This window comes from Epinephelus lanceolatus, chromosome 18 (assembly GCF_041903045.1).
Source record: "Epinephelus lanceolatus isolate andai-2023 chromosome 18, ASM4190304v1, whole genome shotgun sequence".
NCBI lineage: Eukaryota > Metazoa > Chordata > Actinopteri > Perciformes > Serranidae > Epinephelus > Epinephelus lanceolatus.
In genome coordinates this window covers 17,397,321-17,421,006 of record NC_135751.1, presented here as the reverse complement: position 1 = coordinate 17,421,006, position 23,686 = coordinate 17,397,321, and the positions used below count along the sequence as shown (strand labels likewise).

The 23,686-nt window shown below is 41.3% G+C and overlaps 1 long non-coding RNA gene across 2 annotated transcripts in view; it reads right to left on the bottom strand.

The window, feature by feature from the left end:
- Positions 1 to 23,686, bottom strand: part of LOC144458600 (uncharacterized) — a 152,478-nt gene that overhangs the window by 91,269 nt on the left and 37,523 nt on the right. The window contains exons 3-4 of one of the 2 annotated variants that reach the window (XR_013487991.1): positions 22,730 to 22,789; positions 22,215 to 22,424 (exon numbers count right to left, since the gene is read on the bottom strand). This is a non-coding gene — a long non-coding RNA (uncharacterized LOC144458600). The remainder of the gene's footprint in view (positions 1 to 22,214; positions 22,425 to 22,729; positions 22,790 to 23,686) is intronic. The other variant, XR_013487992.1, reaches the window with a different exon arrangement.

The window sequence follows — 23,686 nt, the reverse complement described above, 5'->3', positions numbered from 1 at the left end:
CTGATGTAGATAAACCAAAGTGACATCACTGCTACATTTGCCACAGCTCCACATTCTCCTCCATCTCTTTTCTCGTCCTTTCACTTTCTCCTTCCTCTCAAGGGCACCTTGCCACTGTGAATAGAGACATTGCTATTGTTCTTCCTATTCTTGCCTCCCTCTTTCTCTCGCTCACCTATTCTCACACCCCATATCTTGTTGTCTCTACACTGATTATCAATGCAACACCTCTAATAAGATCCATCAGCCCACAGGTTTCCCACCCTCTTACACCCACTTCATTTACACGGGGAGTGAGGATCAAAGACGGCGAGTAATTTGGGATAGAAAGAAGATGGATGTGCCTCGGTGTGAATACCGTGCTCAACAGCCCTGCCACAGACAGTAGACGGAGAGGAGAGGACCTCTGGTTTGGAGGCTTGTTAGAGCCTTTTGCTAGCTCCATCTTCATTTTCAGAATTCCAAAATTTCAAAATATGATGATCTAACCGCAAATGTTGGAGGAACTCCAGCCACTTTCCCTCTTCCCTCTTCCCCGTGTGACACAGTTATGGGCGGTTTTCCAAGCCACTGTTGGCACAATGAATATAAGTCCCACTGTCGGCAGCGTGGAAATAAGTCAAAGTGAGGCGGAGGCAGGGATGGTTTTTGCTATGGGCAATGTGGGCGACCGCCCGGGGCGCAATCTATGTGAGGGTCCAAAAAACTCGGCAGTTTTCTAGACTACCGCTCATTTCCACGTCAAGTTAGTGGAGTGGGCGCTGGTTTCAACCAGCAGCAGAAAGGAAAGACAAATCCTGGCGGTTGTGGGTTGAACGGGGATCACAGACAGGAATATGGCGGAGGCTCATAGTGCTCTGCAGCGCAAGATAACGGCTTACCGGCGACAGAGAAGTCCGACTCCAGGTCCAGTAATTTCCTCTTTCGTTGGTGTCATGACTGCCCAGTAGTACCTGGACAACCGAGCCGTGGCGGCACGCAGGTATGTGGTGTGTCAGAGGAGAAACGAGCCGTTCACATTTCTCTCTTTAACGCAGGTAACGGCCCATAAACCTCACCGCACTTTAGGGACTGTTCTTTACTTGTCAGGGGAGGAGGGTGGCTGGTTGATTTTTATTTTATTTATTTATTTTATTTTGATCCCCCCTATGTTGATCACTTATTGATGCAGTTAGGGACCGTTCTCCACGGCCAGGCTGTTGGCTGGGTGGAAATAAGTCAAAGTGTGGCGGAGACGAGGGACCGGGAAAAGCAGCGGACTTCTGGGGAAGCCTACTCCATTCTCCCTGCAGTTAGGGACCGTTCTCCACGGCCAGGCTGTCGGCTGGGTGGGAATAAGTCAAAGTGTGGCAGAGAAGAGGGACCGGAAAAAGCGGCGGACCTCTGGGGAAGCCTGCTCTGTTCTCCCCGCAGTTAGGGATCGTTCTCCACGACCAGGCTGTCGGCTGGGTGGGAATAAGTCAAAGTGTGGCGGAGAAGAGGGACTGGGAAAAGCCGCGGACCTCCGGGGAAGCCTGCTCCGTTCTCCCTGCAGTTAGGGACCATTCGCCACGGTACCGCTGCTGGGCAGGGTGGAAATAAGTCCTGCAGAGTTTCAGAGGACCTGGAGAATGTTTTAGGATAGTAATAACATTATATAAGATAATCATATTGCAAAGATAATGTATTTAAGATAATAACATTAAAGACAAAATTAAATTGCAATACTTTTTCAAAACTTGATGATTTTACCTTTCTGTACATTTTGTATACAAATTCATTAAATAATTTTGCTTGTAAATGTCTATTTGCATCACATTTATTACAGAAAACACATTATTTGATCAATTTACATTGTGCCCCTAAAGTTCTTTGTGCGCTCCTTACTTTTTCAACTTAGGAGCACATGTGCTCCTTTGGAAAAAAGTTAGCGTCAAGCCCTGATTTTGCAAACATTACATTAAAGCTACTCTTACCTTTCTTGCATTTCACACAGCACAAAGAGAGACAGACGTAGACGTTGGCAAGGTAACGTTAGATACACGAAAGAGGAGAGCGAGTGTAACATTACAACCAAGACAGTCAAACACAATCCCAGAGTTTTAAAACTCAACCAGAGTCAGTGATGACTGAGTTTTAGAAAAGGGTTACAGTGCTAACATTAGATAGTAGCGTTAACGTTACTAGTAAGTGGAAACGCACAAGGGAGATAACGTTAATGTTTCAGAGGCTACGCCACAGTAGGCTAATGTTAGCCATTAGCAACTGGATGCTGTGTTATCATATTCTATGTTACATTAAAGGCAAACTAAAAATACCTGTCCAGCAGAAACTCTGCAACCATCTTGTCCCTTTTTAGCTAAGGATGAAGCTGCATCAGTCTTCGCCATCGCTTGTTGTTACGCAAGCGGTTACGTCAGTCGTGAGGAAGACAGACAGGACGCTAGCCAATTGCAATGACTGATCAGAGTTTTTTTAGAACCATATGAGAATGGTACAAATATGAGTTTTTATCTCTGGTGGAATTTACTTACATTTTAGTGTGCCATCAGCTTATTAATAGCATTTTAACCTAAACAAAGAAAAGCATAAAATTTCCAGAAAGGTAAGTGTCGCTTTAAGGGCTGGTGTTGTTACCTCTTCAAGCAGCATTACATTTTGTCACAAACACACTGGCTACCTGTATCTTTTAGAATTAATGTTAATGGTCTTTAACTTTTTTTTGAAGATCTAAATGACCTTGCCCCTTCATACATCAGAGATTTTCTTTCATTTTATTTACCAGCCAGATCACTGAGGTTTGTAGACTACCTCTACAAAATAGGCAATAACCATCACCAATTAACAATGAGGAACAGGTGCAACAGTTTGAAGGTGCTACATTAGCATGTTACTGTCAGAAAATCATCAATTTGAAATAACACTGAATTTGGGAGGAAAAAAAACAGCCACAGGGGAAAAGTGGGATGTATTAGAAGTCTTTCTGGCACTCAAAGTAGATGCTACTCAAACTTTCTTTAAGAACGTGTATATATAGCACTTGATCTTGTGGCCCTCACGCCCAGATCCTACAGTATACAGCATTCAATTATATTTGTGTTTTACCAAAACACTCCAAAATAAAACTTATGAGTCAGACTTTAAATATGTCATTCCAACATGATAAGGGCCTATGTCTGTATTCCAGTACTGCAGCGAATAGTCATTATCTTTGGCACTTAATCTGTTGGTTACTTTCTCGATTAATCCCTTAGTTGTTTGGTCTATAAAATGTCAGAAAATGGTGTTTTCCAAAGCCTGAGAGGATGTCCTCAAATTTGTTTTGTTGAGAACCAAACGATTATCAGTTTACTTTAAAAAAGAAACCAAAAAATATTCATATTTAAAGTCCAGCGTGTAGACTTAAGACTTTAAAAATAATAATAATGTTTCTACTGTTGCCAAGAATAGACAAACCAAACACTAGCTCTAGATAGGGCCATTCATGTTTTCGTGCCAGCCACTGTAGTTAGCAGGCCCTCCGCAATGAGCAGAACAGCATCAGAAATCACAGACTTTTAATGATTCATTGTTGATTTCATTGTTGTTACCGGTTTCAATTACTGGATCAGTTTGTTTTGGAGAAGAAGAGATCTCTGTGGATAAATCAGCTCCTGAAAACCTCCTGAGTGTCTGGATCTTCAATTATCAGAGAAAAGGTGCATGCACATTAGCAGGAGCTGGGCTAACGGCCTGTCCACTAAGAGCTGAACAGTGTTGGAAAAACACATTTGTAATGTGAAACTGTTTTATTCAATGATTTTACCAGTTTTAATTACCTGTTCTGTTTGTTTTGGAAAGGAAGAGACCTCAGCAGATAATTTGGCTCCCAGTTAGAGCCACAGAAAACTGAAAGAATCCTAACCTGGAGTTTACCCTTGGGACATGATAGAAGTTTCATCTGGTTGCAATTTGCAATCCTCCAAAGCTGGAATTAGAGAATTTTGACTTTCTTTCCTACAAATTTACTCAAACTGATCAATCAATTATTAAATTAGTTGGCAATTAATTTAACAGTTAGCAACTAATTTGACTGATTCATTAATCGTTACAGCTCTACTGTATTATTTCACCTGGAGTCAAAGTGATGCAATATAATCACGTGAGAAGCACATGAGCCAGGTGGACAATGATGACGAACAACATTTCTCTCCTTTATATTGATGAGAAGACAGGAGGGTTCCAGTCTTTTCTCAGCACAGAGCCCATCCCAAAAATGACATGCCATGATGGCTTAGTGTCACTTTTTGTGTGTTACGTGACTATTTTTAACGCTGGATAGCAAGCAGTGAGAAACATTGAAGAGATCTCCTCCTACTGCCATCAGCTTAAAAAAAAAAAAGCTTGCCACCGTGGCAACTAATCTGTCTTATTGTCAGTGTGAACACATCAGCACATGCTGATAAGCATGCAGTGACAGCTATCAAGAAATGTCTGAATATCTGCATTACATTATTTCTCCTTTTAAAAATCAATATCCCATTGTTCCAAAGCCCACGGTGTCCTTATATATACTGTATGTAGAAGTCCTCTACAACGTGGGCTCATCTGGCCTCAATCATTATAAAACGAAATCAAATAGGTGCCATAACAGGTGACAGGAATTCTTTGGTCTCTGAGCCTGCAGACAATTCACACAGCCTACAGTAAGCTGTTCTTAGATCCAACTTCAGAGGCTATCAGTGACTAATGGCATCATGACTAGACGAGAGAGAGAACCTCTCAGCAGCTCATCCATAAGCCCAGGGTCAGCAGCTTCTCAACATATGAGCTGGAGGCACTGGCAAAAGGAGCTGAGTAACACAGCTGACATCAAGGCTGGGGATATACCTGACTTTTTCTGCTTCACAAGGCTCCACTTCAATGTATGTTTGTGTAAAAAAGGCTGCGCTGTGTACATGCTCAGGCAGCTTGGAGGAGACAAGTGCAGATAAATAATACACTCCTGGAATGAAGGTTATCACAAATGGAGTGACGACAGTTGTTGGGGCCGGTCCGCCATGATGGGTCTTGCGGTGAAAAGTGCATCCCCCACAAGGCCCAGTGACATGGACAACTGCTGAAGGGCTGTCCCCAACAATCACATCTTCCTGCAAAAGGTCCGGGCTAGGGAAATGAATAACACAAAGGGCAGCAGTCTAAAAATAATTACCAAGCCTGTGGAGATTCCCCACTAAATACAGTAGCCATAAATGATCATCATCAAGGCTTCGGATGAAACAGGAATGCGATTTGAAAGGGATACAAACACAACACATCAAAATCTGATTTGTTTTTAATGTGTTGTATCACTGTGTCTGTTCTTCAATCAAACTATGGCCTCTTCTTCATCTGAAATAATGTTTTAAGCTTCTCAAACAACCAGTGCTTTGGAAAATAGTCCAAAAAAATTGTTGTATCTGTGCAGCCTCATGGGCCATACTCTCTATTTCTCTCACACTATCTTCTCTGCTCAACACCCACCCCACCCACCACCCCCCAACACACGCATATATCCCCCTCTATAACCTACCCTCCTGTGTTTGCCCGTGGACACTTATCATCGATGCACACAACATCTTTTCCCGCATCCCCATCGATCCCCTTATTGAAACAAGCCTCATTTGCAGTCTCCTTCTTGACATTTTTTCCTCTCCTGTCTCTTTCTTTTCCAAACTCTGACAGGCTGTGCAGATTTTGGCAGTTTGCTGTTCTCCCCTAATCCTTCGCCAGACTTTCCTCCTTCACAAATATACAAGGATTTCAGAGAAAATGCAGTCAGACATCAGATGGCCACAAAGACATTCCAGCTTGTGATATACAGTTTTTAAAATTGTAAAAAAAAAAAAAAAAAAAAATGTCAGATACTGTCCTCATTTTGAAAAGTAATGGAAAAGCCAAGCCCACAAGCCCATTATTCTATATTGTGTCACACTGAAGTATATTATGACTTATGACTCAAGAAACAAGAAAAAAAGACTGAAAATCCCAATATTCAATATTAATAGACATTCAACAGCCTGTATTTCCATGGTGTAGTGGTAGTGCAGTGGCTCCTAACATGGGCGGCAGACTCCTACAAAGGGCCACAAGACAAATCTAACGGCTCACGAGATGATTAACAGGATAAGAATGTAACAGTAAATGTTCAGTATGAGCTACTGTACAGTTTCTCAGAAAACAGCACATGCTACAGTTTTTCAAGAAGCAAGCAGAGCTTTGTTTGACAGCAGCTGAATATTTTGAAAGGTGGAGGTTAGCCCAGGAGTTAGCTACAACTCAGCCCTGGAGCAGTAAAGGACTCTCCTGTCTGTTCCCTGACCACATGCTGGAGGCTGAAGTAGGTTGTTTCAGATGCAGCAGTCTGCTAATCTGACAGTGTTTTGGCTTGTAGACAGTTTTGGTTAGCCTGGGTGCTACTGTATCAGAGACTCATGGCAGTGAATGTGGCATTCCTCAAGGAAGCATTCTTGGCCCAATTTTGTTTTCATTATGTATGTTTCCACTTGGAAACATTATTAGCCACCATTATGTCAATTACCATTTTTATGCTGATGACACACAATTGTACATCTCTGTCACACCACACGCTCCTAATGCACTGTATGCTCTCATTGCCTGTCTCGCTGGCATTAATTTATGGATGAGTAAAAACTGTTTAAAGCTGAATGAGGAGAAAAGCTGAGATTTGTTTAACTGGACCCAAAGCAACAAGGGAAAACTGCATTCTTTGTTTGTCTGCCTTAGCAAGCACATTAAAACTAATATTATAAACTTTAGAATCAGATTTAAATTTTAATTCTCATTTTAACAAGGTCATCAAAATACTTTTTTTCATTTCAGGAACATCACTATAGACCTTTTTTAACCCAGAAATATGCTCACTTATGCTATAATTACCAGCCGCTTATACTACTGCAATTCCTTTTTAACTTACCCAATTCAATTCAATTACCCAAAACCTATAAGTAAAACTACAGCTAATCAAGAATGCAGCAGTCAGAGTGGAGACTAATGCCTGGTTCACACTACACACCATTTTTGTCATTTCCGACGTCACTATGTCAGATTACGCGGAGTCATAAAATCATGCCGTGACTTGGCCGACAGACATGACAGACTACACGATGGTCCACACCAATTATCCTCAGTCGACGTTTACGACGTGTGTGATGTCATCAGGTTATTCTTGTCCTATTTTTATCATTATTACTATTATTTCAGTCACTGTGACTCTTAATGAGTCAGCCGAAATGTTATTAACGTAAAAAGTGGCACTAGATGGCAGGAGCTACATTTGAAGTACCACATGCAAATTATGCAAGTCACTGAATCCTCCACAACAAGTTCCTGCAAATTGTTTCACAATAAAAGCCTTTTTAGAAAATGAAGGGATTCTCTCAACCAAAGTTATAAGGGGCTTTTAATTTTATACAGAGACAGGAAGTGTTGACGGCGTGATGCATTAACTTTATCAAGGCAAACGGGAGCAGATAAAAAGTAAAATTATAAAAATACAGAGAGAATAATAAATAATGGCCCATTTATAACATAGTCTGTTTCGCATGAAGCTGGTAGCCTCTGCAGTTGTGGTAAGTAAAACGCGCTGCCACTATTTTTTAATTTTCTTTCTTTATATCCTCCATTATGAAGAAATTACATTCTTTGCTAGTCTGATGCTAATAATAATAATAATAATAATAATAATAATAATGTATTTTATTTATAAGGCATTTGAAAACAAATCTCAAAGTGCTACATGTAAAAACATCATAATAAAAGACAAACACAAGGAAAAGAACATCAGAAATATCATAAAAAGCAATCACAAGCAAAACATGTAAGGCATTTAGCAGCAAACAAAAGGGGAAATATAATTATAATCTGTATGATTTCATAAAAAGGAAAGTTTTAAGTCCTTTTTTAAAACTTTCAGTTGTCTGTGGTGCCCTCAGGAGGTCAGGAAGGGCATTCCACAACTGAGGTGCAGCGGCACAGAAGGCTCAGTCGCCCATGGTGCTGAGCCTGGTCCTAGGGCGGACGAGACAGTTTGAGTTTTCGGAGGGGTATGTGGAATGAGCAGTTCTTTGAGGTAAGGGGGGGCATTGCCATAGATGCACTGATGAGTGAGGAGGGAGATTTTGTATTGAATTCTGGCAGAGATGGGAAGCCAGTGGAGTGAGTGGAGAATGGGTGTAATGTGTTCATGTTTTCGCACTATCATCAGGATCCTAGCAGCGCTGTTCTGAATGAGTTGTAGCTGCTGGAGGTTTTTGCCAGGGATCCCGATGAGAGGAGTGTTGCAGTAGTCTAGTCTGGAGGAGACATGCTAATGGCAGTACTCACCGAGTTGATGAAGTGCCTCTGTTGTGGCAACATTACTAGAAGAAATATCAAAAGGGCTGGGATGTAATTGTTGTACGGCACTCATTGTCATTGATGATCCGAGCCGACACCGTACGACGCTGCATCAGGCTATAATCGGGCTGATATCGTGTAGTGTGTCCCAGGCATTAAACACACTGGCTACCTGTGTCTTTTAGAATTGATTTTAAAGGTCTTGTACTTGTTTATAAAGCGCTCAATGACCTTGCCCCTTCATACATCAGAGATTTTATTTTATTTTATGTTCCATCCAGATCACTAAGGTCCTCCACTGCTTTACTTTTAAATATTCCTCATGTGTCCCATAAAAGTACTGGTTAGAGTGCTTTCTGTTTTTAATCCCCAAAAATTGTGGAACTCACCTTCCTTGGATATTACAATGGCAAGCTCTCTAAAGTAAAGTAAATCAAAGACCTACCTTTTTAATTTGGAGTAACATTACATGACATAACATTTTATTGTATAGATTTTTACTTAAAGGTAGGATCTGGAGGATTTTTCAAACAAAACAAAATATAGACATATACAAATGAAATCCTGCTTAATCATCACCTATGGGCTTCTACTCATGTGTGGTGGTGACTCTGTTTGCAGAGCTCCTGCCCTTTAACTGTATTTTGATGTTTTTGTGAGCTCGGACCGCTTCTGGGCGGAGATTTCCCCAGCCAATGAGAGAGCGCAGGTGTCGTGCCCGAGCGTGTCCAAGCGTGCACCAGCGCGAGCCTTGCCTGAACCTCTTCTGTGAAGCCTTCTTCCGTACCTCCGGGCTCCGTACACCCGGGAGAGTTGAGCCTGATAGGAGGGGCAAAATTTGAATGTATGTTTACAAACAGCAACTGGAAAATCCTCCAGACCCTACCTTTAACACTTTTTAAAAAACATTTTAACCTAAAACATCCCGCTGGACTCAAATTATGGAAGTCATAAAAGTGTTATTCACATTAATTTAAATGAATTAATTTGATAGTCATAACAGATATACAGAAATATAGCATATTTGAGTTTAATTTTCATATTCTAATTCCTACCACCACATGTTAAATAAATATCACTAAAGTCATTATCCAGGATGAATGAATGAGAGCTCCACTGTGAGGATAGAGAATCGTGATCACAGGTGTATTCAATAAGATATTGTTAATTAATTGTTACGGGTGTACTGTAAATGTGACAATTAATTGTGATACTTATTTTAGGTGCAGTTGCTATTTTATATATATTTACATAACCGGCAGATAAAGAGCAATAATAGCATTCATCTGGACTAATTTTATATGTCTGTCTAACTGGAAAATACTAATATAACATAATGATAATATGCACCAAGTACCATGCTATGGAGATTTTATTGAATTTTAGGAAGTATTGTGTAGTGTGTATTTGTGTATGAGAATGTGTCAATGCTATTGATGTTTGTAATGACTTAACCTGCTGGCAGTTGGTTTTTGGATTCAATCCTTAATGACTGATTAGATGCACCTGAGGAGTAACACACATACAGGGTGACTCTTCACGCATGCCTCATTTTGCACTGAGAAAAGTCCAGCATGGACTAAAATGTTTGCACTTTTGCACTTTATGCACTTTTGTCTGTACAGCCACATCATGTAAATAGAAGTATTTAAAATCCAGACTGTAGTCTCAATGTCTTTTGTTCTCTGTGTGAGTCCGCCCTTGCTGCACTATATTGAATTTTTGAAAGTCAATGGATTTTAAACAAACATAAAACAAGGAGTACAGGACAATATATACATGAATAACCTAAAACAGAGGACTAAGACATGAACCAGCAAAAAAAACACTTGAAAAGTACAAGTAGGAGAAAAGCATGAACGTGTGTGTGTGTGTGTGTGTACACAGAAAGAGCTAATTTAAGAGCCAGTAATGCAGTGAAGAAATATTTTCCATTTCAAATAAAGCCATTCTCTCCTGCCCAGCAGAGAGAGGGATTCCTGTTCATATGCCTACCCATAGACCCTAACAAGCAGATTATTCCAGTCTGTGATTGATGGTGCATGAGTTGACTTCCATTGTTGGATGAGCAGTCTCCTACCTAGTCTCTATATACAGACTCTACATTCAGTGAATGTAGAGTCTATAGGCAAACCCCGGAGGTCTTGCCTCCGGAAGAAGAGCAGAAGAGCCCTGGTTTCCGGTTGTAGCCTGTTTGTAGTCCGCGTGATATTGACCAATTCACGTTTGAGCCGGCTGTGGTTGTTGCCAGGTTAAACGGTCCGTGCAGTGAACTAACAAGGCGGAACACAATTGGCGTCACTGCAAACTCTGAATCCATCGCAATGGTTCAGCATATTTACTTATATATAAACGAAAGTCGCAAACGGAAATTCGCCTCCTCCGCCCAAATCAAACCAGAATGCCAAAAAAATCGGGGGTCTACCCCCAGAGGCTGTATCACCGTCTGCTGGAAGTCAGACGCCGAATACAGCCGATGGGTTCCGAGAATGTCTCCTACCCAACATGATAGTGGTCTGGACCCATTTAATGTAGGTAGAGGGAACTGTGTCTCTCAGGGTGGACAGGTCCCCTGACAGCAATAAATACAAAAGAGGACTCTCTGGATACGATCATGACATGACGTCACAAAGTTCCATGTTTTGGGGCATTTGCATAGGACATGAGCTAACAAACCCTTGTCAGGGGACTTTCAGGACCAGGGGTCATTTTAAAGCTTAGCCAATCTACAGGATGTCCAATACTTAAATCTACATTGAATTAGCGCAAATATCGAGTGACATGCACTTTGTATTAAGGAGGATTTACACCAAGGGGGTTTTGAGGGTGATATCAGCAGGCATGCATTTGCACATAATGTTACTATTATTGTTTGTGCAACATAATTTGGCCTCTAAGCCGTATTCGTCATGCTTTTAACTCTTCTCCACTTTGCTCAACAGCGGAGTCAGCTGTTTGGTGCTGAGCAGGTAGCTTGCAGTTGGATTTTAGAGCATTTTGCCTGCTGCAGTCCAAAGGGGTGCCATAAGAGTGAACCAAAACAGTTAAAGGCCAGGGCTTACCATACTGACATCAAAGTACTAGTGGCAACAAAGGCTGACTGTTGCGCTGCCTCACATTGCCTGTGTCATGGCCCGAAAGTTGCACTTGAACACACCGCAAAGACTACAGCCAACAGCCAACTAGCATGAACATTCTGCGCATGTGTGAAAGGAAATAATTCTCCATACCCGCAGGCGTTGGTAGTCTGTATTCCTCACTCAAAAAGGGATGTTAATTAGCCAGTTAGCACATTAACAACACAACATAATGCTGAAACATTAACAAATTATATTTACCGTCTGCTATCAGACAATAACACAAACAATTATGAACTGTTTCTGCGAAACAGCTCACTGGCTATAAAAAACATAATGAATTCGCCGAAATGAAGCCAAAAAGAACCGAACTGCGCCAATGGTGCAGAACACACTGCAAAAACTAGGGCAAAAGACACTAACCGATGGCCCATTGACCAACGTCTTATCATGGCTTGGTGTGTCAGGGCCCTAAGAATTGCTATAAACCATTGTAGAGTTGTGGAGAACTGCAGAGTGGATTCACAATTATCTGTGGGTTCATCACTACGAGCGATCCCCTTTACATGAAAGATGTAGTGATCAATAACATTTATTATAGCATCTTAGCAGATGTGGTTGGAGGATGATGTTGGAGGAAACATATATTTGGATACTGTGAATAAGCTGAATAAAAAGCTAGGCAGTAAGTCTGACTAACTAGAGAGTAGCAGGGACACACAAGAATCAATTCAAAGGTAAAATCTCTCCCTCTTTTAAATCTCAAACTACAGCACCATGGATTCCCTAAAAGAAGGGGCATTGGAGAAAGCGCTAAATCTGCAAGCTGACACACATTGTCTAGCATCCATAAGTCCTACTGCCAAGTCAACCAAGATACTTCCTCCGAGGATAAAAGAGTTTTCTTTCCTTTTTTTTTTCCCGCACAAACTCCACAGTTAAGATCCCATACCCACAGACTCACAACAGCAATGTCCTCCCTTTTCCTCTTCCTCCTTGCCTTCACTCTAATCCAGAAAATGCATATTCAGCCAGAGGAAACAAAGGGACAGAAGAAGGGAGAAAAGAGAGAGCGAGTGTAAGAGTTTGTGAGAGAGCGACTGAGGAGAGCGGGTCCTGCATCTCAAGCCCTCCAGAGATCAATTGTACAAACTTCTCCATGAGTGCTCTCCCTTGCCCCTGTACACTCTGAACTAGCCAAATCAATGCCCAGGCATGTGTGTTTGTGTGTGTGTATGTGTGTGTGTGTGTGTGTGTGTGTGTGCATGTTATTTAGACAGGAAACAGAGCAGGGGGAGGACAACTCCAAGGGTGGAAGAGAAGTAAAGAGAGAGAAAGAGAGAAGGAAATAGAGAGGCAGCAGTAAACGATAAGAAATTCCTCAGATCAGATATTCTTAAATGTCACTGAGCTGAAGTGTCTCTCGATGGTGCCGTGTGGAATATAAAGGCATCTTAGCAGCGGGGACGGCTCTCATTGCATTCAGCGCTGTGTTTCACACTGGGTATTGCTCCTTAACATGCCACCCAAAAAAAAGCCTTTTCATGTGTAACCCCCCATCCCAACTTCCAATCACGTGTTCTCTATTTTCAATGATTACGTCCTAGTTAAGGACCTATTCACTGGAAACATGAACGTTGTCAAGTTCCTGCATCGAGCCTCAAAAAGCATTAACATTTTAAACACATCTATCACATTCCTCTCACAACTGTATTGTTACTGTAACATTGTCTGTATCCTCCCACTCACTTATAACACTATCATCTTCAGTGATTTATGTCTCTTACGAGTTAGTAACGTGATGGGAATATTTATTTCTACTGCACTTCTCTAGCATGTTTAATATTCTCAAAAGGAGATTATGCTGCAAACAAGTTTTAGTGTCAGGTTTGTGGATTTTTTTTTCTTTATTTCTAACAAACTCCTATATGCATATGTTTTTGTTAATTTTTAATCATTAATTAAATACTGCCAGGAAAAGAACACGATGATGCATATATTACATACCCTTCTTTGTGATTTTTTTTACAACTTTTTCACTAAAGAAAGCAGACGATGGAGCAGAGTGTCTCCTTTATTAAGGCCCCTCACACTGGGTCTTAGTGGGAGATTTTGGCTTCACGCCTTCCTGCCACGGTTTCAGTAAATCGGCTTTCTGTGGCCATGACAGTCATTAGCCTTGCCCCTGGCAGTAATCCTCTAGTTTCTGTCTCTAATGGAAGCAGGAAGGGTTAGTAGCATTCACTCCGTTACTGCTCCTACTGCTGGACCCCATAGGGAACCTACGGGCTGTCCAAAGCCAAAGTCTGATGCACCTCCAGCTACATGGTAAGAACAAACACCTAAAAACACAGCAGGCCTCACTCACACTTGACCTAAGTTGTTGTTAACACAAGTTCTGGATAAAGGTGAACAGTGGTGGAAAGTAGATTTTCTCAATAGCTGTACTTTTCACTGCACTACATTTATGTGATGGATATAGTTACTACTTTGTACTTTTTACAGATTAAGATTTGGCATAAAAAACACACTTCCAACCTTTTTGAGCATGGTACCCCTTACAAAAAAATGTGTCTGGTTGGGGTCTCTTGTCCCATGTCAGATGTCTACAAGTTAGCAGTTAGCAGTTCCAACAGAGAGAGTTTTCCTCTCTAATATAGGGTTGAGCAATATATAAATCTCATATCAATATTGTAATATGAGCCTCAGTATTGTCTTAGATTTTGGATATCATAATATCCTAAGTGTTGTCTTATCCTGGTTTTAAAGGCTGCATTATTATTTAATAAATTCCATTTCATTTGATAGGGATGATGCAATTTAACACAGTTCCAATACAGTGCATAGGACCGATGTGTTGCACAAAGAGTTATTGCTATTTTTCAACTCTTGTCCCTAGTTGGGCTTTTACATGTAGACCTAGAATGTTATTAAAAATATACAGTTTAAAACATCATAACACCGAAGGCACAATAAAATACATAAACCACATTTCACACACTACAATACACATACCACAACATATCCCACAACACATCTACTACAATAGATATACCACTATAGATGTACCACAATACATATACTAAGGTACACATACCACAATGCACTTACACTAGTACCCCTTAAAATTGTTGGCGCAATTAGCTAAGAGTGGGTACAGCTCTGGTTTGATTTTAGCCAGTACTTGTCCTTTTGTTGTGAATGATTTTTACAGTAAAGTGATGCAATTTTCTAAACTCACCAGTCTGTTCTAGCTGTTCTATTATTTGCCTTTACACACTTTGTCATTATATCCACATTAGTGATGATTATTTCTCAAAAATCTCATTATGTAAATTTTTTGTGAAACAGTAATTTAGTGGGACAAAGGGCTTTTCATGAGTGCTCAAAGAGAGTATAACATTACTGGGACTTTTAACCATGCAGGTATCAATCTGCTGTGTGCTTGGTAATTACATTAACCATTAGCCTACATTTAGGGCTGTCATTACAAACTTTACACTGCAAACGAACATATTTCCACAAATAACATTTGACTTAAATAATGAGTGGATGTCAGATGAGGACAAAGGGAAGGAAAGAAGCCTATCTACTTCACTGCAAACCTGCAGGTGTGCTTACATGACAACAGCCGATGTCGCAACATACTGTCTGATGGAGCTGTTTACTCATCTGAATCACACATGCCACCAAGCGCCTGTCAACAGACTTTTAGTTCACTGGTTGTACAATAAATGGAAACATACAGATAAATGGACATGATGTAAAGTAACTGGCCTGGGATAATGTGTAGACCTACACAAAGTAGCAAGCTGGTGTGTTTATGTGTTGCTTGGCCTCAATCCAGTCCCAGTCCAGTTGCAGAACTATTTGTGTTGGCGGAGAAAAATAAATTATTAAATAAACAAACAAATCATAACCTGTTGTCACTTATTACTGTTTACTGTTAAATGGTGTTTGTACAACAGTTGTATGAAAGGGATTTCACACTTGAGGTTGTGTTGTTGTACTGAATATCAGCACAGCTATGATTTGGTTGTACGCACAAGGCTGCAGGCACATGAGCACTCCCTCTCATGATATTGCTCAAGTATTGTCACAATATTGTTACTGAGATATGTAGTCAAAAATATTGTTTTAACTTCTGAGATGTTTTAATGTAATCAACTGTTTGTGGTTCAAAGAGAAAAATGATTGAATATTCCACAAAAAAAGCAAAGATTAGAGAAAACCACAGATAGACATTTTAGAAATCCAACAGGAAAAAAGTGACAAATGCAGAGCCAAATGGCAACCAGATGCAAAAATATGACATTTCTACAGTGTCAGCTATAAAGTAACAACTGAGGAAAATGACTGATGCAGAAACTGCTGATGCTGCCCATGCTGCAACATTAGAGGCACAACTTTCATGTTTGACCTCAAGTTAAAGCGTCGATAGGAACTGTTGACAAGAACTCAAAACAGGCTAACTGTTGTTTATTAGCTACAGATGGACGGTCAAGCGCTGTCATCATCAGAGTCAGACAAAGATTTAATTTAAGCAGCATATCCATCAGAGCTCATCAGACCTCGGGCTATATACTGGTGGTGTTGATTTGAATTGTAGCACATGACAGGCCCTTTCTTGTCTGCAGTGTCCGACCAAGTTCACCAGCTGTCTATGAAACCTGCAGTGCACTCTGTGACAGAGTGAAAATTGCACGCAACAGAGGGGTCCATGAGTGGGTCAGGGCTGTCATCAGCCATGTGATCAGGCAATAATTTCTATCACCTAGACATACAGTATGTAAACCCGCCTGCTGTGAGGGCCTGGTTACTTTACAGGTCCTGATAATGTATTTTCTCTATCAGCTGTGGTGGAAAAGTTGGACCAGTTTTTTATTGTTTCACATTAGAAATTTTTGTTTTTCTTTTTTCTGTGCTCCTCACCAATCTGAAGTGGTCGGGGCTCAGTGGTGAGTTGCTTGGTGATTGTTAATCAAATCTGCTCAAACTGCACCTGTGGTTTACATTTTTGAGCGTTTAACTATAAATAAATAATACCTGAAGATGATGTTCAAATGTGATTATTGCTTTTTAAGTCATGTTACTTAAACCTGCAATAAGTTAACTGTTTGGCCAAGTTGTAAACGCATTAGTTTTAGTGTTTCCACTCAGGATTTTAATGCGCAAAAAAATGCAGATAAACACAGGTGATAAGGTAAACTTGTTACCAAATGGTTGCTTAGATCCAGAGTAACATAATCATTAATCTGGAGTGGTGTTTCTGGCCACCTGGAAAATGTCAGCTTCTCTTTTAGCTCTGTTTTTGGTCTCTGTCTCACAAGTATAGATTCCATGTTGAGGATGTATGTAAGGTGGGGTCACAGACTGAATGTATGATTATTAATAAGCACTTCAAACAGGGAAATACTCAAAAAGTGTGTTTTCATCTAAAGGTGCAGTGTCTTATGTGGTCTTTGACTCTTTTTGATTTGTGTCTGTTCCACTGCAGATTATGGGAATTTGATATATTATGGTGCCACCTTCATAATACCATCCACCACATTTGGGAGTGTGTGGTTGACGGATGGCTGTGATATACAGCCCACTCACACATCTCTCTCTGGACTGCCCGGGAAGGGGAGAGCAGGCAACAGCAGGACATTTTGGAGGATTTTACAGAGATCCTGGCAAATTTCATAAACAATAGCGCACATCATAAGTGTGATTCTCAACCCCTAAAGAGTCAGTTCCTCTCTGCTCAAAGCAGCTCTACATTAACAGTTTTGAATTCATGCTCTTGGGGCCTTTATACCATCATGTACTTTGTTGAAACAGCTAAAGAAATACTTCCCCCACAAAATGACCATTTGTATATTAATTAGTCATGCCTTGTTACCTTAAATTTGTAAGTAAAACACTGCTTTCTCACAGGCCTCCACAGAAAATGGTGAACATATTGCTTTATTGATTGATTGGGGTCCGTGTTTAACAATAGTAAAACTATATCAAAACATCCATTTACAAACTTTCATACGACCTTTGCAGTATAATCCAAGTCTCATTTATCCAGTGATATGTTCAGTACTTCCCAAACACATCCCTTTTTGCTAAAACAAAATATCTGACACTTAACTGAAAGTGAAACTTATGTGTCTAAAGTAGAAAGGAAACCAACACAGGCTTAACTATTTATAGGCAAATCAAGGAACACACCAAATGTGTGCTCACTGGCCAGCAGCAATCAGCACACAAAACACATCTAACAGAATCAGTTGTTAAATAATGCCAGGGTTATATTCAAACAACCTCGACTGAAAGAGGAAAAAGAAATATGTTTCCTTTATATAAGCATGGCACTGTTGATTCCCTCATGTAAACTATATTTGAAGGGCCTCTGCAGCATATTGGCAGAAGTTGGATTATGGTGTGCACCTTTCAATTTTCTTTGATAATGTAGCGATGCATTTTAGATTTTTACTTACTGGCCTCATGAGTAAAACAGTCTTAAACAGATATGCATGAACATGTACTCAGTGTTTGTGTTTAAGTTTATTCTTTAATCTTGAACATACCTACAGCAGGCTTTAGGATACTTATTAGCAAAACAAAGCATTTGTGTCTTGCCAACTGCTTCTGACGTTTTCCTGTGAGACATGTCGAGCAGATCGAGCACAACAAGCGCACGTTCCTGTTTTATCGCCAATTTGATGAGTGATGAGACAAAACATTTAACTGTCATGACTCTCATCCTGCCCTTTAAGCAACCAAAGGAGGGGAGTGAACCTTTATTTTGAATGGAGATTCTGTCTTTGGAGACTACAGACAGACAGACAGGCAGACTGTGACTGATTCGTGCACATCCCACCCCCATACTAAGGGTCTGTGGTCCAATCATTCATTCATTTATTTGTTCATTCAACTCTTTGTTTACTGCTTTGTTTTTGTTGGCTCGTTTGTTCTTTTGTTTGTTAATTCATTTGTTCCCTGTTTGTTTTATGGTTAATTCATTCATCTGTTTATCTGTCACGCGTCCCGAAACAACGCTGATCAGATTTTAATGAAACTTGAAGAAACAACTGTGACCTAAGTTTTGTGTGTTAGTCATAGTACCACAGCCAGTCTAAGCCTGCTAGAATTACAAGTGGAAATAAGCATTTTTCTGTTTATTTATTGGCCCAGTGGGACAGTGTATTATTTGTCTAGAATGACACGTCTGCTGTTGAAATGTTTGTCACTGTATTTAACCGTCTGCCCTTGCTGGTCTATGTAATCAAATTGATTCTCTCTTTCTGCCTTTCTTATTGACCGTCATATCTAAATGGGGTTTCTGGAGTGGGGTCACTCTTTTCTTTGCCATTCCTCACTGTCACTTACACCTGCTTTTCTTCGCCTCTCTTTGTTGCGCTTCTCTTTATGTTTCCATTTCCTTGCGTGGGCTCTATGAGAGATAAGTCTTTGAGGTTTGTATGGAACCATTTGTTGTATCTGCTGAATGCCACAGACCTGACATTATTGAACACTCTTCCTGGCAAGCACAGGACATACAGAGCTCCAGGCAACAGCACATGTGAACACAGACACATACTCACTGAAACTAGGGAGAAAAAAAGAGCTCCAGAGAGGTGACCAGGGCAAGGACAAAGTGTGGCTGTACCAAGCATCGGAGAAGAAAGTGGGATTCCTGGATAAAAGGACGAGCATATTACAGGAGCCACAAGAGCTCACCTCTCACCCTGCTGGCTTTGACAGCCCGCCTCCGACCCACTGCTGACTACTCATAATCAATCACATCTCAGCCCAAGCCCACAATTAATCAATCAATTAAAAACCCACACAAAGCCACAGCAGTGTAATCAATCAATCCAGCCTCTGAGGAGGGCCGTTATTGAGAGTCAGGCATCAGATCTATAAGCGCCGGCCCCCAGATGCTACTGGCCTTGGTCGCATGCCTGAGTGTGCAAGGAAGGAAATGGAGAGGAATAGAGGGGTGAGACTAAATGCTCGGGTGTGATCCACTACAGGGTAGAGAAGAGGCTCTCAACGCTCCCATGATATACCACCAGCGCCTGAATATTCATGCTGAGGAATCGGGTACCATTGAGGCGCTCAGTTATTCATTATGCTTCTGCAAAAAGAAACACACCATCGTCCCATTGCGATGGAATATTAATAGCTCCCATTAATAAAATATCCCCCTCCCCATCTTAAGTCTCGTCTTCAACTTTCTTGGCCATTGCACATATCGAGGCCTGGGACATTTGGGATACGACCATGAAAGTAAGCCAGACAATTGTCATTTGGCATATTTGTAAACCTTTTTCTTTCTCTTTTTTTTTAAATACTCTACATCCTTACCATCTGGTCGAAAGTAAAAGAAAGTGTCTCATTTGGCCGAAGCATTCTTTGTGAAAATAGAAAAATAGTGTGGGAGGGGATGGCAAGAACAGCTCTATAGCTGTATACTCAGAGGGGATGAATGTTTAATTTAGAGCAGCCTGAAAGTATGCTGACATTTCGCCATTGTTAGGAGAGATGAATACATGGGACACTGTCTGCTGGAGAAATGGAAATGTGCATCAAGGCTGTTAAAAATTCAGCTGCCTTTCGCCATTCAGACATGCAGATCTGGGCTCAGGGTACAGTAGGCAGCCTACCATGTTTGCCACTGTAAGTCTCCTGTGATTTAGCCAGTGGATGTTGTTGGAATGTCATAATCTTCATGTAACTCCGTATCAGTAACAAGATGTTTATGCAATTTGAGCCCTCCTGCCTTTGCATTTAGTCATCCACTGAGCAGCGGCTCTCAACATCTTTCCTCTCCCTCTTACTCCCCCGACCTTTGACATCAAGTCACTTACAAATTCTCCTCAGACATGGAACCTTCACCTCTGCAGTAATGTGGCATAGCACGCAAGACTGCACTAGCAAGATCAACGCCACCACAAAATAGAGGTCTGCACAACTCTACCGGGACCCTTGGACCTACGACCTGGCCTGGGACTCACACTGGTTCGGACTCAAGTTTTATCATGGTCGATCAGCTCTGAGTTGAGTCCCATGCTATTGCTGCGGGTCCTGGATCTGTTTATTATTATGTGTTATACCCAAGTATATCTTAGATGACGTGTGATCAGCGCTGATCAAACGAGAAAAACATAGGCACTGTGTGTGTAGTGGGAAAATTAGGCTTACTTAGGATCCGATTACAAGAATGAAAGTAAGGTAAAAATGTTGAGATGGACAGTGAGCCGGACATTATTCACATCTTGGAATTATTTTATTAAAACCTTTTTGATTCTTTCGATCGGCGGACCCTTATGGATCAAAGGAGTATAAATAATTGAGGAAATGACACATAGTTCGACATTATAACATGATCAAAGGTAGGAGTCACCATTTTCTTGTCTACATTTGTTTACCACACCAGTAAATCTGAATGAATCATGCTTTGGTGGTCATGGTTTTTGTTAAATGCACTGATCGTCTGAACTGTGGGGAATCTAACTCAGCTAATGATGTGTAGCATGTCCATACTGACACAAGTTTAACAATATATTTGCTCATGTGACCTAAGCTGCTTATAATTATCATAAACTGGTGGTTGTCGGGCATTACAGCAGCTCACATTACAACCCTGGATGTCAAAAATGTTGATGTATTGATGCATAGCAATTCTAAATATTTGAAACTGTTTCAATATTTATTTTTTTCAGTACACTGGTATCAGCTGTGTTTTTTGACTCTTTCTTTTTGTTAATGTTCACTATAGTCATTCTGCTGTTCCCTACGACTAACCAAGAAAAGAAAAGTCGTTGTCGTCATGTTATAGCCTTGTTATATTTATCTTTTACTAAAGATTTAAATTTTCATGCTTAAATGTCATTTCTTCTCTGTGGTATCAAAAATGCTTATTGAATATTGATATTTTTCAAGGTATTGTATTGAATTTAGCCAGTATCATGACAACAACAAAAACAACAAATTAAGTGACAATATAATGAAATAAAATAAAAAAAGACATCTCAAAAATTATTAAATATCATATACACTAACATGGGTAAGATCAGTACGCTGTATTCAATATGACAAACATTTTAGCGCAAGAATGGCAGTTTAAAGGGATAGTGCACCCAAAAATGAAAATTCAGCCATTATCTACTCACCCATATGTCGACGGAGACTCAGGTGAAGTTTTAGAGTCCTCACATCCCTTGCGGAGATCGGCGGGGGGAGTGGCAAGCACACCTAATGGCTGACGGCGCCCCAGACTAACATCCAAGAACACAAAATTGAAACCACAAAATATCTCCAACATGCTCATCCTTAGTGATCCAAGTGTCCTGAAGCCCCGACATAAAAAGTTGTTTGTTCGAATTTTTGGGTGCACTATCCCTTTAAGTAGCAATTTTAGTTCATGGGCTTGTCGGATTAACAAAATAGACCCGAGACCCATCGCTCTCCTCTCGGACACTCACTGGGTCAGGTCTGTAAAATCTCGGTTGCAAACTGGTTGGGTATATATATATATATTTTTTTTTTTTAAATATTGGGTCCAAGTGGATCCCAGAATGAATTTCCTGGCTTTGTTGTATTCACTGGAAATAGAGTGAATACACAAACAACAAATGCAGGTGTACTACAGCAGACTGGGACTGTTAGCTCCCTGACAACACCCAAGAGGCTTGGGGGGCAAAAGTGGTCAGCCTGTGGCGAAGCAGCGACAGAGCAAGAGAGTGAGAGAAAAGAGAGAAAAGAAGAATAGAGGAAGTGAAAGAGAGAGAGAAGGTCAAGTACCTGCCACTCCTGTCAAACACTTCTTATAACAGCTGAGCTGTGTCCAGCAGGGTGGCTGGCTGCTTTCGGGGCCTTTCATCTCACAGAGGTGATGGGTGACGAGGGCTCCTCTTCCACACATTTAAAGTCTGTCACAATACATCCCGCAGTCCTGGTAACTTCAGGACACCGCTGAGCTGCTGGGACCTCTGGGAGAATGTGCGTCTGCTGCTGCGACACGAGAAAGGGCATGGCAGATACTTAATAAGAGACAGAGAACCCCACATGTCAGTGTCAGTATAAGAGCCCCTGTTGTGGCTGTTGTTAGTTCTGTTCAACTCTAAACAACAGCCTTTCCTGCACTGGAGAGTTTTAGGATACAAATCAAAGGGGAAATTTAGCTGTTGTTTATGCTGCTCCTCTCCTGTCAAGTGGCTTCAAGCTCTGATGTGTGTATGTGCATGCATTTGAGCATGAATGTGTGTTTGACTGTGCCTTTGTGCAAGCAGAACTATCACCGGGCTTACAGACCTTACCTCGAGGCAGGAGGAGCAGCTGGACCGATGGTGTGACCAGTTCAGCTCAGAATCACAGCCCTGGATCGGAAACAGAGGAAGAGGCAAAGACTGAGGTTTCAGAGTTGGAGGAAGTGTCTGGCAGTCAGAGAGACATTCAGACAAAGACACCAGAAAAGAATGAACTCCTGCCTGACCACTGGAGCTGCAGACCAGCAGACTGTGACTGACTGACAGACTCTGAGCTGAAGATGGCGATGCGGTCACTGCGCCACACCAAGCCAACTGGCTTGCTGAAACAGGATCTGTTTTTCCGACCCCGTGGGGACCCACTGAAGAACTCGCTGCCATCCCTATATCTGAATCCCGCTCAGGGCTAGCGCGAAGAGAGAATTAGGGACAGGGTTTAGTTTTGGTGGGCTGTGTTTTTGCCACATGTCAGCCAACTGAGTTTCAGGGAGAGTAGTTCTCAGAGGTAGCTCCAGATAGCCTCATCTTTAACCCCCTCCCCACTCTCCCTCTCTCCTCTGCTCCCCCATCCCCAAGACAGAGTGTCAGAGGACATATGGTTGAGCCAGAAGCACCTGGCAGCCCCTTCAAACCGACAGGCAGATTGAAATTGTAGCAACAGGGGCTGGGAGCAAGAAGAAAGCCCACAGATATCTCCAAAGAATGGTCTGGAATTCACGGGCTTACTGCCACTGAGAGCACAGGGATGAGAGGGTGATGATGGGATACTGGGAGAGGCAGGCAGGAAAAGAGGCGAAATGAGCTAGGAGGAATGGCAGCTTAGTGGACAATGAGCTGAATCAGAGGGATCTTGTTGGAGACCACTTTATTAATAAGATAGAGACATATAGATTTTAACACCCTCAACATAAATGACACATTTTTTTCTGAAAAAGTGCTGCAGGGCACACACATCTTAAATTTTGAAATGTCGTGGGCAACATCAAGGACTGTTGCTCAGTGTGATTG